Here is a 14,926-nt window from a genome sequence, read left to right as displayed (position 1 = left end):
TATAGCCCCATCACGAGGCTACTTCCCTTACCCAGGGGAGGGGATGAAAGTCCCCTTCCCCCAAGGAGCTGCTGTGAGCTGCCTGGTTATGTGCAAGATACCGCAGCAGCCATTTTTGGCGCCACAGCAGTTTCACATGCTGGGGCAGCTCAGGATTGGGCTGCCCTGGAGCTCCAACGTGGTTAACCATAATGTACATATAGAATCCATAAATTATTTTTGAGTTATGTCTATATTCCTTTCAAATTCTTGTTTTCAGTCTTTTGCTCCCCAGATGCACCATAAATACGCATTCCTATTGTAACATAGTCAGGAATACATGAAACACATGTCAGGAAGGGTATTGTTTTTAGTCTTTGTTTATTTTCTAAATAAACCTGAAACCTAACTGGAAGCTCTTTCTCTTCCCATCTGTTTTTTAAAAGGTGATCCTTATTTCTGCATAACACTCAGTTGTATCCTATCTAAGGATTTCTTGTCAAGGAGCTGCTTTACTTTGCTGTAGCTACTTTTTCCTTGCAAAGGGCAGGACTGATATCCCAACATCCTCCTCAAGGGACATGCTTATGAAATAATTCCCTGTGCAGCTCCTTCGGTAATGTTTATGCCCTGGGTTTTTCCAGTGAGTTCTTAGCAATATATAGTTATTAGATAAAGTTTGCTTGGTGCTGCTATTCTCATACATTCAGCATAATCCTATGCATGTTTACTCTGAAGTAAGTCTTGTTGAGTTGGTGGGCCTTATTCCCAGGTAAGGTGATAAAAGGATTGCAGCCTAAAAGCTTTTAAAAGTGAACCATACAGTGTAGTTGTGAACTGTACAGCACGCCATTGTGCATGTTTACTTCAAAGCAAGTCTCACTGTGTTCAGTAGGACTTACTACTAGGCAGTAGGGCCTCTGAGAGGAATTTTATCAGGGGGTATGAATATTCTTTTGGGCCCCTTTGCAAAGGGGGAGGGGTGAAACAGTGGGGGTGGGTGATTGCGAGAGTGCGGAATAGGGGCAGGGAGGGGCAAAACAGGGTGGGGGAGGGTAGAGACAACTGGAGCCCAGATCTACCCACCCATGTGGCATCAGTAGTGTCCCAAGCATCCCCAGTTGTGGTAGTGTCCCTAGCATCCCATTCGGTCAACAAAGCTGAATAGATAGGAAAATGTCAGATCTCAGGAAATTTATGGGCCCCCCTCCTTTGGCTCCTGGGCCCCCCTTCTGACCCCGGACCTGAGTACAAATGACCCCCTTTACCCCCCACTCCTAGGCCCTGCCAGGCAGGACATAGAATTGCAGCCTTCCATATCATTCTATCTCACTGAAAAGTGGGGGGGGGGGGCGGGGTAGGGAGGAAGGAAGGAACATACCATTGATGGGGAGAATTCGTTTAAATGGTTAGCCTTGATTTATGAACATCTCTTATAAAAAGATCTATAGTAACTAAGACCTTTCTGCGGTTAGTTTTGTATTTTTAAAACAAATTTAATTGGCTGTTCTGCATGCTCCCAATTAATTTTTTTATATTAAAAAGCAAAGACAGATGCTACTAAGAATTATTAAATCTCATTTCAAAAACCATAGTTCAACTTTCTGTTGACATTAGAGCATATGAATTTACTTTGAAGTTCTAATTGGTTAGAGTCTTTCTTGCACACTTTAAACATACGTACAGAGATGCACAAGGAGTTTGCTGTCTTACGTTCCAGTCTCTTTTAGCCACAAATAGGATCCAAGTATGGAAGAAGGGAATGTTTTACCCTTTTGTGAAGGGATCCAGGTTGAACTGCAGGCCTTTTCCTATGGGGTGAGGCAAGACACTGAACTCTTGATCATGCTCAAAGATCTTTTAGAAGGCATATTTCTCTGCAGCTGTGAACTGTTTGGAGAATTGTGGGTGAATTACCATGTGTAGTCACATCTTCCTCCCCCCCACAGTCCCACACATCTCACCATAATCATGTGATGGCAGTTTGGACAGTCCACTCACACCCCATGTGATAATGAGAAGCAGAATATGTGGAGAAGACATGTTTGCACACAGGTTGCAATCCTACCCATGCTTACTTGGGAGTAAACACCATTGACTGACTTAGGATTTACTTCTGAGCAGGCATGCCTAGAATTGGGCTCACACTCTCACTGAGTGGGCACTGGTGTTGTTCAAACCACCTATGCGGGCGGTCCAGATCCTGTGAAATCTTTTACGATTGGTTCCAGCCAATCAGAAGCTCGGTTGAAACAAAACCAGGTAAATTCTGAATAGCAAGCTGCCCACTCAGATCTTCCTCTAGAAAAGAGAGAAAAATAGAGAGCTTTTGATAAATTTAAGGCTCATGCCCAGCCTATCGATGGTTGTCTAGGGCCAGCCTAGCCATGAAGACTTGCTTGAAGCAGTGGGGAGATGGTGAATTGACCAAGGTGTCCTACTCACTACCTTCCCCCAACCTTGCTGCCCACCCCACTGATTCACTTTGCCTTGGGATCCTGTTCTTGCTCATTGTGAGCAAGTGAGAGGAGGATTGGTACCACTGAGTCCCAGCTGTAGTGGTGTGGCTGAAGGAGCAAGCAGAGGGCTGCTGCAGTCTTGTTCCAATCATTTCTCATTTTCCTTCAAGTGCCTGACAGCAACTGCCACTGCCACATTCAGGCTTCATGCTTACCTTGCTCCTATTTTCAGCCAGCCCCAGTCAGCCCAGTCACCCTCTTGTTCCTGCTTCTCCAGAAGTACATGTAGGGGTGGGGAAGCTCCACTTTTCCATGTATTTTCTGTCTGCTTCTTCCCAGAAGACAGAGGATGAAAGAAAGATGGAGATGATGGCAGTATGCAGACAAAGAAAGGAGGGGAAAGCTGACCATTATCATGCAGGAGCTGCAATTGCTGGGAGAATTTGGCAGGGTGTTCTCAGCAGTTGAGCAGCAGAATTTTGAGGGGAGGGTGGATGGAGGAATTTAGCTCCACTTTATGCACTGGATCAGTTTGGGCTGCCCCTGCTAGGACTTGTGGTTTAAGAAGCACAGAGAAGTGTGCATGTTGCAGGCACTCTTAAAAACAAGTTGCAGATTTCATTTGTTTTTGCAGGTATTTCCTGTACAAACCATTAGGAGGATGTGGTATCCAACCAGGAATGAGAGGGAATGAAAAATTTTGTCTAAACCAGAATATCATACAGGCCATGGTGGAACATGGACACATTTAGTTTTTAATGTCTTAGTATGCCTTTTATGTACACTGGCTTTACCAGTCCTCACCTGCATCTTGAGTTGATTGCATTGCCTGAAATGCATTTGGGACAAAGTGCAGACACAATAAATGTTACAATAATCTAAAAATTCCTTGTGGCCATCTGCCATGTATGCAAAGATTTTTATCTGAAGCAAAATGAAATTGACTTTTATTGGCATTGGCACTTGGAGGGGGAAAAAAGAACTTGAGCAGTAGCTTGAGCCTGTATATTTACATGAATCTATTACATTAAGCTAAAAGTTGCAAGTGGGCTCGCTAATCCCACAGAAGTGACAACCATGCATTATGGCTAAACCTCTTATTCATGCCATAATGATCTGAGAACACTTCTTCCCCCGCAAGATACTAACTGTGTGTCCTGTCATCCTGTCTTTTTCGGAAGCCTAGTAGTTATTTGGATTAGCAGAGCAAGCATATGTTGATATGTCTTTTGTGAGGTGCTTAGCGGCATACGTTCTTTACCTCAAGATTTCTAAAAGTCCGCTTCTCTAGAGGCAACACCTCCTCCCCCAGGCCACTTTGAAAGGGGATGCTCCTTTGGGGCATTGCTGTGTTCACATGCTTTTCAAAAATAAGAAATGTAAAACCACATGCAAATATAGGACAACTGATTGGAAGCAAATTCCTCTTCAGTAGCATTTGTCAGAAAAATGGCAACACAAGGCTTACAAGGAAAACAAATTGCATATGTGAGAGTCAAAGGTCAACTGCTGTACCTATAGGAATCAAGAAAGAAATCAGACAGTGCTCATCAGACAGATGAGAAGACCCTTCTGACTTTTTCTTGTGGCAATTCCTGTAATCTCTTCATTCTCCCCCTTCCTGCCTCACAACCCAGTGAATGTGACACATGCAAGCTACATTCTTATGTTCTTATAGATACGTTCACATAGGATAGACCTATCAGAAATTATTAGATATGATTAAGAAACGGTGCCTCCATATGCAGGTTGGATAGCTCTGAATAATGGTATCCAACCAGACATTCACCCAATTGTTTGAAAGTTCTGGTTTGAAATAGAAGCACCCTTTCTATCAGTTTAAACAGCTGGGGAGGGCTGGTCCTGATGGGACACGTTGTGTTCAGCATGAGTAAAGTTAACTCTTTCCACTCTTTCCTGGTGAAAATCTCCCCCCAGCTGATATTTGTCCCCACAGAGACTCTGTGCTGCAAACGATATGGTCTCATGCCATGTGTAATTATGAGGTAATGCCCTCAGGATGGTGCTTCAGTGTTTGAAGTTGTGTCAAATACGATAATAGACATGTCACCAAAAAAAACTTGGTAGGCCCATTGTGAAGCAGAACATGAGGGATGTCAAAGCTGGTTAGCAATCCCTAGTAATATTTGCAAAAAAAAAAAATTGCAGAAACTGTTCAGCAATCAAATTTGTGTTACTGAGAAAACATGCTTCCAATTAGCACTTATGCTTGCAAAGATATCCTTGAAAATGTGTGGGCACTCAGAAGTCCAAGATTATCTATGCCAAACATGCTACCTGTGTCACTTTGAAAGTTTTCTGTCTACAATATTACATTGTAGGAGGGCAAATGGTGTCCAAATTCTCTTCCAGTGAAATTCTTTAATCCTTTGAAATATGTGACTCTTATCTATCTTACCGATAAAATCAGAAGGTGATAGTCCTTTTTTGATTAATTAAAAATCTGCTCTCCTTTTAAAATCAGGAAAGAAGGTGTTTCTTCAAACCTTTTTTTTTCTTTTGATTATTGAGGGGAGTTCAGGAGCATAGTGTTAGTTTCTTTTTCTTGAACATATGTCCAGCCACACATAATCAAAGCTGATACAAAAAGGAAGAGATGGAAGTGCTCTCATGGGAGGCCCAGCTAAAGGGGCAGTTGAACCCCCTTGCTTCATGTGGTAGGCTGGGCAAGATGGCAGGCTGGAATGCTATCTCCCTGAACCTGCCCAGTTGCTCCACCCTGCTGCCTCATCCTCCTCTCCTGAACTCAGAGAATGGGGAGGGCTTATCTCCTTCTCCAGCTCCGTTGCCATTTCTTATAGAATGGCTGGTGGAGTGAATGCTGGAAGGGACAGGTACCACTCCCAGGGTTTTTGCCACAGAGCCAATTAAGCTGCAGAAAGAACTTATGACAGTCATAAGCCACTCAAGGCAATGTTCTTAGAAATCTGACCACTTTATAAAACTTAGGGCACATCTAGCCTTCCCTCCTCCCTAGCTGGTGCAGTTATGCTGAAAAGGAACATGCTGTATCCAGTCAGTGGATGGGATCAGGAGGCTTTGGATGGGAAAAGAGATTTAAATTCCCTTAATCCTCCATATGCCTCCCACTCTGCAATTGGACTTGCATCTACTCTGTACAAGGAGAAGAATGGAGCAGGGAGGCTGTAAAAGCAGGGGATAGGATGTGGTGTGCACCATCGCTACTGAATCTGATACAAAGTAAGGGGTGCTCACCTGATGCTTTTGCAGCATCCTTCTGGTCCATCTCTGTCTGTATGTTAAACTAGAGTAAAAAAAAAAAAAAGGTTTTGTTTTTAAAGTCAAGTGGTTGGCTGAACTTGGCCGCATGCCAAGTTTTCTGCAGAACAATGTTGATACATTTACATCAATAGGCTTTTGTTCTCAAACCAATGAGAAAAAAACACATCTGCAGTTTGAAATTTTGGTTTGAAGGCTTTTCATGTTTCTTAGTTTTCCTTATTTTTCTTACTCTTCATTTTAAAAACAGTTTGGTGCATAAAGTGTAACTAACATTAGCCTAAGTGAGTTGTAGTGGTCTAACTGCATTAAAAGGGTCTCGGGAGACATAACATCAAAACCATTTCCGGGTTAACATCAAAGGTCAGGTTCCCAGAGAAAACCCATAAGGCTGCAATTTTTTTTAAGCTGAGCCCACAAAACCCCATGGTAAGTAAGTTGCATTTCGAAGGCCAAAAGAAAGTCATGATGAGATGAGGTCATTTTGAACAAAATTGAACGTGCAGTATCACTTACTGACTGCTAAAAATCTGTAAATTGTATATGATGAATGTAATCTGAACTGGTGATTTGTAACCCACCAATGAAGTGTCTCCAATGGGAAATGTATGTGTTTCAAGGAGAGAACCCACATTGTAATAAAAGTAAGCTGGAGAGGGCACTCTGAGCTTCTCTTCTTCCCACTTCTGATGCTCACACACAGGCTTCACTCACTCTCACTTCTCACACACAGGCTTCTCTTCTTCCCACTTCTGATGCTTACACACAGGCTTCTCTTTTTCTCACTTCTAACTCTCACACACATTCTCAATGCTTGGATATTGAGACGTTGAGGCTTCTCTCACTCTCAATTCTCACACACAGGCTTCTCTCACTTCTGACTCTCACACATACTGTCAATGCTTGGAAATGTTCTCTTGAGAGGTTGTTCGATGGATTTGCAATAAACCTTTGGATTTGATCATCACTGCCTACTGAGTTTGCTTTTGAACCTTGGACTATGTTGCAACATCTGGGATTACCCTGCAACATTTGGGATTACCTTGCAACAAATCCACTCACTCATGCAGCCTCCCTATTTCCTCCTCCCCCTCAAAGTTTACTGAAAGTGCACAAGAACTAAAAATGAGGGGCATGAATTTGGACTCTCAATAGTAACCTAACAATATTATACAGGTGTAATCTACCGATAATATGCACACAATGGAAATGCTAAGGAGAACTGTTAGGAGGAGAGAGAAGGAGATGAGCAGAGAATGGAACTGAATTTCATTAGAAGGGAATGGAACAGAGCAAAGGGGGGGGGGAATAATGGACATAGGCTGCAATCCTAACCACAGTTTCCTGACAGTAAGCCCCATTGAACAAAATAGGACTTACTTCTGAGTTGACCTGGTTAGGATTGTGCCAATAGGCAGATTAATTTGGCTTCCCAGAGGAACCTGGGAAAAAAAAAGAAGAAGTTTTGGGGGTAAAGAAGAGAGAGGAAAAAATCAGGCAGGTTAGTAAGGAGTAAAGGAGCAGGAAGTTCAGATAATGGCAAAAAGGCTATGGCTGGGAATGGCTCTCTAGCGTGAACAGAGGGCTGGATGCAAGGGGAGAGCCTAAGAAGAGGCCATGAAAGCACTTCATGGTAGTTTCTCCCACCGAACAAACTACCTTGACCAATGCCGCAGGCCATTGGAGGAGGTCTAACTGTCTACTAGTCACATGACAGGTCTGCCCCTTTGCTGTCCAGGGAGGTGCTCATCATCAAATACATGTCTCTAAATGCTTGCCTTCTGTACATCTTCAATTACACAGAAATAACCAGAAATAAAATATTCACCATGAAAAATATGCTGTAAATCTGTACATACAGAGAGTGCTTAAAAGAGATTCCAGCTGGCCAAAAAACCCTACTGCCTTTTTCTCCTTTAGTCCCATCCAGCAGCAGCAGTTGTTACAACTATTCTTATCAAGAGTATTTATATACTGCTTTTTAAATGAAGAAGTTCAACATAGTATTTTTTTTTTTTTTTATGGCCACCTTAGATGAAGTTTAGCTATGCCCTTGGCTACAGTCATGGCTTCTCTTCATGCTGGTCTTTGCTCCAGACCCTGCTCAAGAACCAGAATGTTTAATTTAAAGAGCCAGCAACCCTATCTCTTAAAAAACCATTTTTATCAGTCTTCACAGATTTATAATTTACTGTCCTGTACTTTGATCTCTATATGCAGGCATCATAATAGCTTTGACGCTTCCAGTCATCCATACCAAATCTCACCCTAATATTGTTGGTAGATGAAGCAGAGAAAAGAACCATGAACTAATGTCTTTTCTAGCTAAACACAGAGGAGCTCCTTTCCACTAATTGAGAAGGTGTTGCCATCTAGTGTAAAGGGAGAGATACAGATGTACTGGACAGTTATTTCCTTCTTTTGTTTTTGTTTGTGGTCCAGCTGAGTAGTGTTCCCTCCATCTGTCCATATTTCTGTTCATATTTATCTAAGGAACGATGATTGTGAAGTTTATGCAGAGAAGAGTGAAGTTGCTTCTGCAAATTACTTCCCTGGAAAACTTAAATGGGAGCAAAAGCCTGCTGAATCCAGGCGCAATTTGCAAATTGAATTTTTTTTGGCAAATTGGTGCTTTCATTCTGCTTCAATAGTGATATATCTGAATTACCTTCTGGATAAATTGGAAGACTGAAAATCCATATTTACTTTTTCTGCAGAAATGCATGTTGGTACCATAAGCGAATAATTTATTTTTTTATCATTGTCTCATAAAACCAGAATTTAATTTCCAGCTCTGGCAAGTTTATGAATCCTCATAAATATTAGGCAAGAATTGGAGATGCATATGGTATTTAAGAAGAATTATAGAAGGTGCTGGGCCAATTTACATTGCATGCTGCAACAGAATCTCCAGGTAACATCAGGTTCTTATTTCTATTTGAGCGTTTAACTCTGAATGGCTCTTTCCAAATGTTTTAGCATAATACTGCTATGGCTGTGAACAATGAGGTGATGACCTTTTCTCTAGGTTTTTATTTTTAGCTTGTTAGCTCAAGTCATTTGATAAGGTTGAGCTGAAGAGAAACAGTTCTGCAGTTGCAGTGTAGTCTGTGAGGAAAGGAGAACTTTGACTTCAGAGCTGGTTGACAAGAAGGAGCCTTGTGGTGTTCCAAGACCATACTGCAGTAATGAATCTGTCCCCCATGGTGCCCTGGGACGCAGGTCTGCGACATGCCAGCCCCTGCATCACGCCCCCCCCCAAGGGGATACTTGGCCAGGCATAACGGATTCTCATGTGACACTCCAACACTCAGCCTTCTGAGGCTTCCAGCACAATCTTAAAGGGTTCTTCCAGTTTCTCGACAAAACCAGAAGTACTCTTTAAGATCACACTAGAAGCCTCAGATGACTTTTCATGCACTTCAGAGCACCACGTGGCACTTTGTCTACCCGCAGAACAGCTCTGACAGGCAGCTGCGGCAGCAGCGGTGGAAGTGGCACATAGGGCTTTTGCCCCCCCCTTTTTCCAGGTCTGCCACTGGCATACTGTTTGCTTTGAGAACTAATACTGTTCAGCACAGTAGTACTGTCTACCTGGGTGTATGTCAGTTTGCTCATTACACTCTGTCTACTCTGAAAATGACCAGAGTCATCAAGCAGCCCTGGGATTGTTGGAAACCACGTGTCTTAGGGTTCTCAGCATTTCTGGATGCTATTGTGATCATGTGTAGCAGGATCCAGGGCTTCAATCATTGCTGTGGCATTCCAACAGAGTATGAAGCCATCCTTTCTCACCTCTGGTATGTTATGAAGGAAAAGGCAGAGGGAAAGTCTTCATGTGCTGCAGGAATGCTATGGCCGGGAAAGAAACATTATGCCCTGACATGCTGTGATAATGTTGTATCATATCATATCTCAGGAGGTCAGTGGTTTCCTGATCAGACCTAGAGTCTCATTCATTTTTTTCCCCAGATGTTCCAAGGGTGTCCAGGAAATTAACCCAGTTACTCTAGAGGAATACATTAGTGATTTGGTTCAGTTCATCCATCGCTGTGTTTAGAAATTAATGACCTGTAACCTTCTAAAGTGTTCCAGTGCACTTCATGGCGCATACATCAATGAAAAGACCAAATATTCAAAGCTACAAACAATTACCCATTAATATGCTTTTTAAAAAAAATTAAAAACTACTGTTTGGTTACTGCACATATAAAATTATTTTCCCTGGGATCAAATGCATTTGTTTTTCCTCTTATCAAATTAGGCTGTCAAGTCAAATCCTTGGGGAAAGAGGCCGTATACATTGACAGTAAATTAATATACAAAATTACTTAATAAAGGTCAGGCATTTTCATTTAATCAATGTTGGTTAGAGGAGTGTGTAAATGTTCATTTGCATCCTAATAGGAGTCTGAAAGGCAACTTTCGTCAGGGCTGAATTTACCTTTTACTCCCACAAAACAGGAACGACAGAGTAGGTCATAGATTGACTTGAAGAATAGAATAAATGTAGTTATTCTAGCTATTTCGCACTTGCCACTTTCCCAAGTTATTGCAACTTTCAGCCTAGCCTTTTACAGTGTGAGCTTCTCTGTGAGGAGAGAGCACTGGAAACTTGTGTTGCCTTTTACAGTAAATTTTTTCTCTATAAATAAGCAAACAGAGCAGACCGTTCACAGTAGAATGTCATCAGGCCTCCAAAGACAACAGCACACCCTTGTAGTCCCCCATGGTTGCTTCTTACCAGCCATCTTGTGTTGACCAGATTTGGGCTGCAATCTTTTACACATTTTATGGGAGCAAGTCCCATTGAATGGGGCATAATTCCAAGTAGACATGCTTAGGATTGTGCTCTAAATCTGCAATATTGTGCAGGGGGGGGGGATCATTTTGGGACTTTTATTATTAAACATTTGCTTGATTGCAATATTTAAATACCGCCTTTCTTATGGACTTCAGGTGGTTTACATAGACAGGCTGAGCATAAACCTATGTTCCAAGAGAATCCTCACCAGTATTATTCTATGAGAAAAATTCATTGAACCTCTGTTTTTCCACGTTTCCCTTCATAGTGCAGTCATCACCCTGGCTATAGTGATTCTTGCACTTTCCAAGCATTCACAGGCACCTGCACCAAGCTGCAGACTGGTTTCTCAAAGATGTTGTTCATTTTTTGCTGGCTGACTCCTCTACACTCTGCTTTTTCACAGAGATAAGCCAGCGGCCTCTTGGTCTCTCAATCTCTCAGCCTCCCATCCAGCAGCTGATCCCACTTAACGTTTTTCAGGCAAGGCAATAACTCAACCTCTAGACCACATTTCCTGCCCCATTTAATATGTAATGTTATATGTATATTCATGTGTACTTAAGTTAGGGCACAGTCCTACCCTGCGCTGGAACAAGCAAGCCAGAAGCCTTGTGCTGTATCCAGTGCAGGATAAGGGCCAAAAGCTGTTCAGCCAGAGGCAAGGGGAAACTTTTCCCCTTACCTCTGGGAAAGGTACCCTTTCACCTATGGGTTTCCTTGGACTTGCGCCACCTTTTGAGGTGGTGCGAGTCCAAGGAGAGTGGAGCAGCTTGAAGCCGCTCCATTCTCCCCGGGAATGGAGGTTGGGATCCAGCATAACTTCCAGATCCCATCCCCGCTCACCGTCCACCTGCCCCCGGGGCCACCTGCCCCTGGGCCTGCCCACCACCTGCCCACCACCTGCTCAGGAACACCTCCCTCCTGCCTCCTCCCCACCACCCCACCTACCTCAGAGGCTTGCATTGGCCCAGATGGGCCAATGTAAGCCTCGGTGCCTCCATCAGCACTGAGGCTTGTTCCAGCCTTACAGCACTTTGCAACCCTCCTGGGCCAGCGCAAGAGACTTGCACCAGCACAAGTCAAGGGCTGGATTGCACCCTTAGTTTTAGAACAGTGGTTCCCAAATCTTTCAGCACCAGGCCCACTTTTAAAAATGATACTCTATTGGGATGTACCTAAGTTTACCAGACTTTAATAAAGGAGATCTAGAAAGAAAGATTTATTTATTTATTTATTTATTTAATTTATTTATTTATAAGAAGAAGAAGAAAAACTGTCAAACATTTATCTCCCTATGCTTGCAAACTGCAGGAGCTGAGTGCAGAGTAATTAGCAGCTACAATATCTAATTTTTCAATCTCCTCAGGGCTTGAGGCAATTAGTTATCTTTCCATCACCATTTAGAAACCCACCAAAAATCAGGTCGTGACTCACACACTTTTTTTCTTTTTTTAATTTGTCTACATGTTTTTGGCTCCATAGGGACAGTGCTGAAGGTCTTCATCACAGTCACCTTCTGGCAAATGCCATCTTGAATGCCCTTACTGCTCTGGGATGTAGTTTTGCCTCGGTGTGGGCAAAAAAAAAAGGTGCTTTACTGGCGGCCACCATTTTTTTTTAAACCTAGTCTACCCTAGAACAAATCCATATTCTGGGTCAGGAGGAAGCTGTGCCAAACTACTGTCCTTACAGCAAGAATGGAAACCATCTTGATCCAAAAGAATCATAAATGGGGTTCCAGAAAAGAGTCTCATATTTGCAACGCTATTGCCTGATCCATAGAATCATAGAATCATTGCTTACCCAAACTGCACAGGCATACTGTTCATTGGCAGAGAAGTAGTGAGTATGCCCTACAAGAACTTCATCACTGGCAGTGCCAGCATCAGGTTGTTGGGGCCCTGGGCAAGGCCCAGGGCATCCATGCTGCATGTCCTTCAATGATGCACTGGGAACTACCACTGTCACTGGGATTAAGCTTTAAGGGGTCAATCTTAAACCACACTTTGAGCCATTTGACCCTCTTATCCACCTTTCATCCCAGGTAGAGTCTGAACCAGTTTTCTGTTATTTGACTTAAAGAGAATCTAAGAAAGCTGTCATTTTGCTGAGTTACATCTTCTGCATTAACTTTTTAGAATGCTCCTTTTTACACAGTCTCAAATGTGAAAATCTATGCAATCCTCCAAAGCGGTTAAACACGCTTACAGAGACAAATTCCTGTGAAATCCATGTATTATCCTTCATCAGCACACTTTAATGATAAATCTGCGATGAAAACATTTCTCTTCTACTTTATAAGGGTGTCATTATGTTATAGAACCATGAGAGTAAATGCTTTTAATCTTGGGGTTTGAAGAGGGACTGTAAATCAAGAGAGAATAAAGTATGCCATTTTCAGAGATTAACTGTGATTAATATTCAGTCATGGAAGACACTAACATTGACCCATTTATAAGTAGATTCTTCTAAAACAAGTTTTTGCCTCCATGTAATGCTCACTGAACTTGTCAGCTGTTAAGGTATTCTGAAATGGACCATTCTCTGCTCCATGATATTGGAAAAAAGAGAATATTACATTTAAAGTACAATCCTAGGCATCTCTACTCAGAAGTAAATCCCATTATATTCAAAGAAGCTTACCCTCTTGTAAGTGTGTACAGGTAGTGCCTTAGTATTCATGGATAATCTGTTTCCGGACCCCGCACAGATATCCAAAATCTACGGATATAAATTTGCAGTTTGGTACCCTTTAAGTCTTCCAAAGGCAACCAGAGCTGTGCTTTGGTCACCTTTGGAGCCTCTTCTGAAACCCCTAGAGACCATACATGGCCTCCACAGGCCTCAGAAGGCCTTCTCAGTAAGGCCTCTGGGAGTCCTTAGAAGGTCACTTCCGGTTTTGCATGAAAACTAGAAGCGACATTTTAAGAACTTAGATCAATGGTTCTCGCACATTAAACACCAGGACCCACTTTTTAGAATGGGAAACTGTCAAGACCCACCACAAGTGATGTCATGACCAAAAGTGACATCATTCAGCAGGAACATTTTTAACAATCCTAGGCTTCAATCCTATCCACATTTACCCAGAAGAAAGTCCCATTCACTATCATTGTTAAAAGAATATACATAGTAGCTCGTTAAAAGTGCAAGTCTGTAACATTTTCCCAAATGCAGTCACATACCATGATAGCATCAAGTCTAATATATTAAAAAATAAAATATTGAAATGAATGGGGACCACCCGAAATTGGCTCATGACCCACCTAGTGGGTCCCAACCCACAGTTTGAGAAACACTGACTTAAAAGGCCTTTGGAGGACTGGGGAAGCCCTCCCAGGCCCTCCAAAGGCCTTATAAGGCCTTAAAATGTTACTTCCAGTTTTATGTTGGAATGTTACTTCCAAAGTGTACTTCTGAGCCTGAGTTCAGAGAGTCAAAAGCCCCCCCCCCCCCCCATCCAAGGCTCTACTGATCAAGAAGAAAGGTACTTTGGTTGGGAATTGTAGTACAGGTCCAGCCTTGTTATACACGGATTTTTTATACACTGATTTGACTCAACATGAATGGCCCCTGCAAATGAGAAGGAGTGTGCTGATCCCTGGAGAAGGGAAAAATGCACCCCTTTAAAATCAGAGTTTTAAAAACTGCTTTTTACTGTTGCAGAGAGACAGTCATAAAAGTGATTACAGGTATAACCTAAGTATCCACAGATTTTTCTATCTCAAAGCTGATGAGAAGGGCTCTTTAAATTAAAGGAAAACAATCATTTCATAATGCCAGAGAGGGCAGTCTGCTGACAATCCATCAATCATTCTCTCTGAAGGCTTCACTCCTCCCTTCCTCCTGAGCATGTGAAAGAAGGCTAAATAGCAGCAATTATAACTTTCTCCATTCTTTCCCCCTTGCTGGGGCTCCTGGTGAAGGGACAGGTTGCTGCCTCCTAGTGAAGCCCAAGCTCCTGGACAGAGACCTATTGTCTCTGTGTGCATTACAAAGGTCATCTAGGCTGTTTTTAAATCAGCAGAACAAAGAGACTTTGTTTTTTAAATTGATTTGCTGTAGTTTGTTTTTTGGCCATCCAAGTGAGTGCTTGGAAGGGAACCATTAAGAATAATGAGACTCTACCTGTATTTGAGAAGGCTAGTGCCATTTGCAGGCGCTCTGGTAGAGTACCACTCTCATCAGCCCCCTTTGCCTCTTCCCATTTAGCCTAGCAAGGCAGAGGAGCTTGGACAAAGGAAAAAACCAAACAAATTTGTATACAGAGTACAGTAGTGCCTGTTGATGTTGAAACCTGTGGATGTTGAAACCACAGTCTGGGTGAAAAGGAATCCACGGTCTGGGCACTCAGACCCTCCAAATGCAGTGCCTGGAGGGTGTTCTGAAGCCCGGGGAGGCCACATGAGGGCTCCTCTGG

Source organism: Tiliqua scincoides, chromosome 4 (genome assembly GCF_035046505.1).
Source record: "Tiliqua scincoides isolate rTilSci1 chromosome 4, rTilSci1.hap2, whole genome shotgun sequence".
Lineage (NCBI taxonomy): Eukaryota > Metazoa > Chordata > Lepidosauria > Squamata > Scincidae > Tiliqua > Tiliqua scincoides.
Note: the sequence above shows the minus strand (reverse complement) of the source record.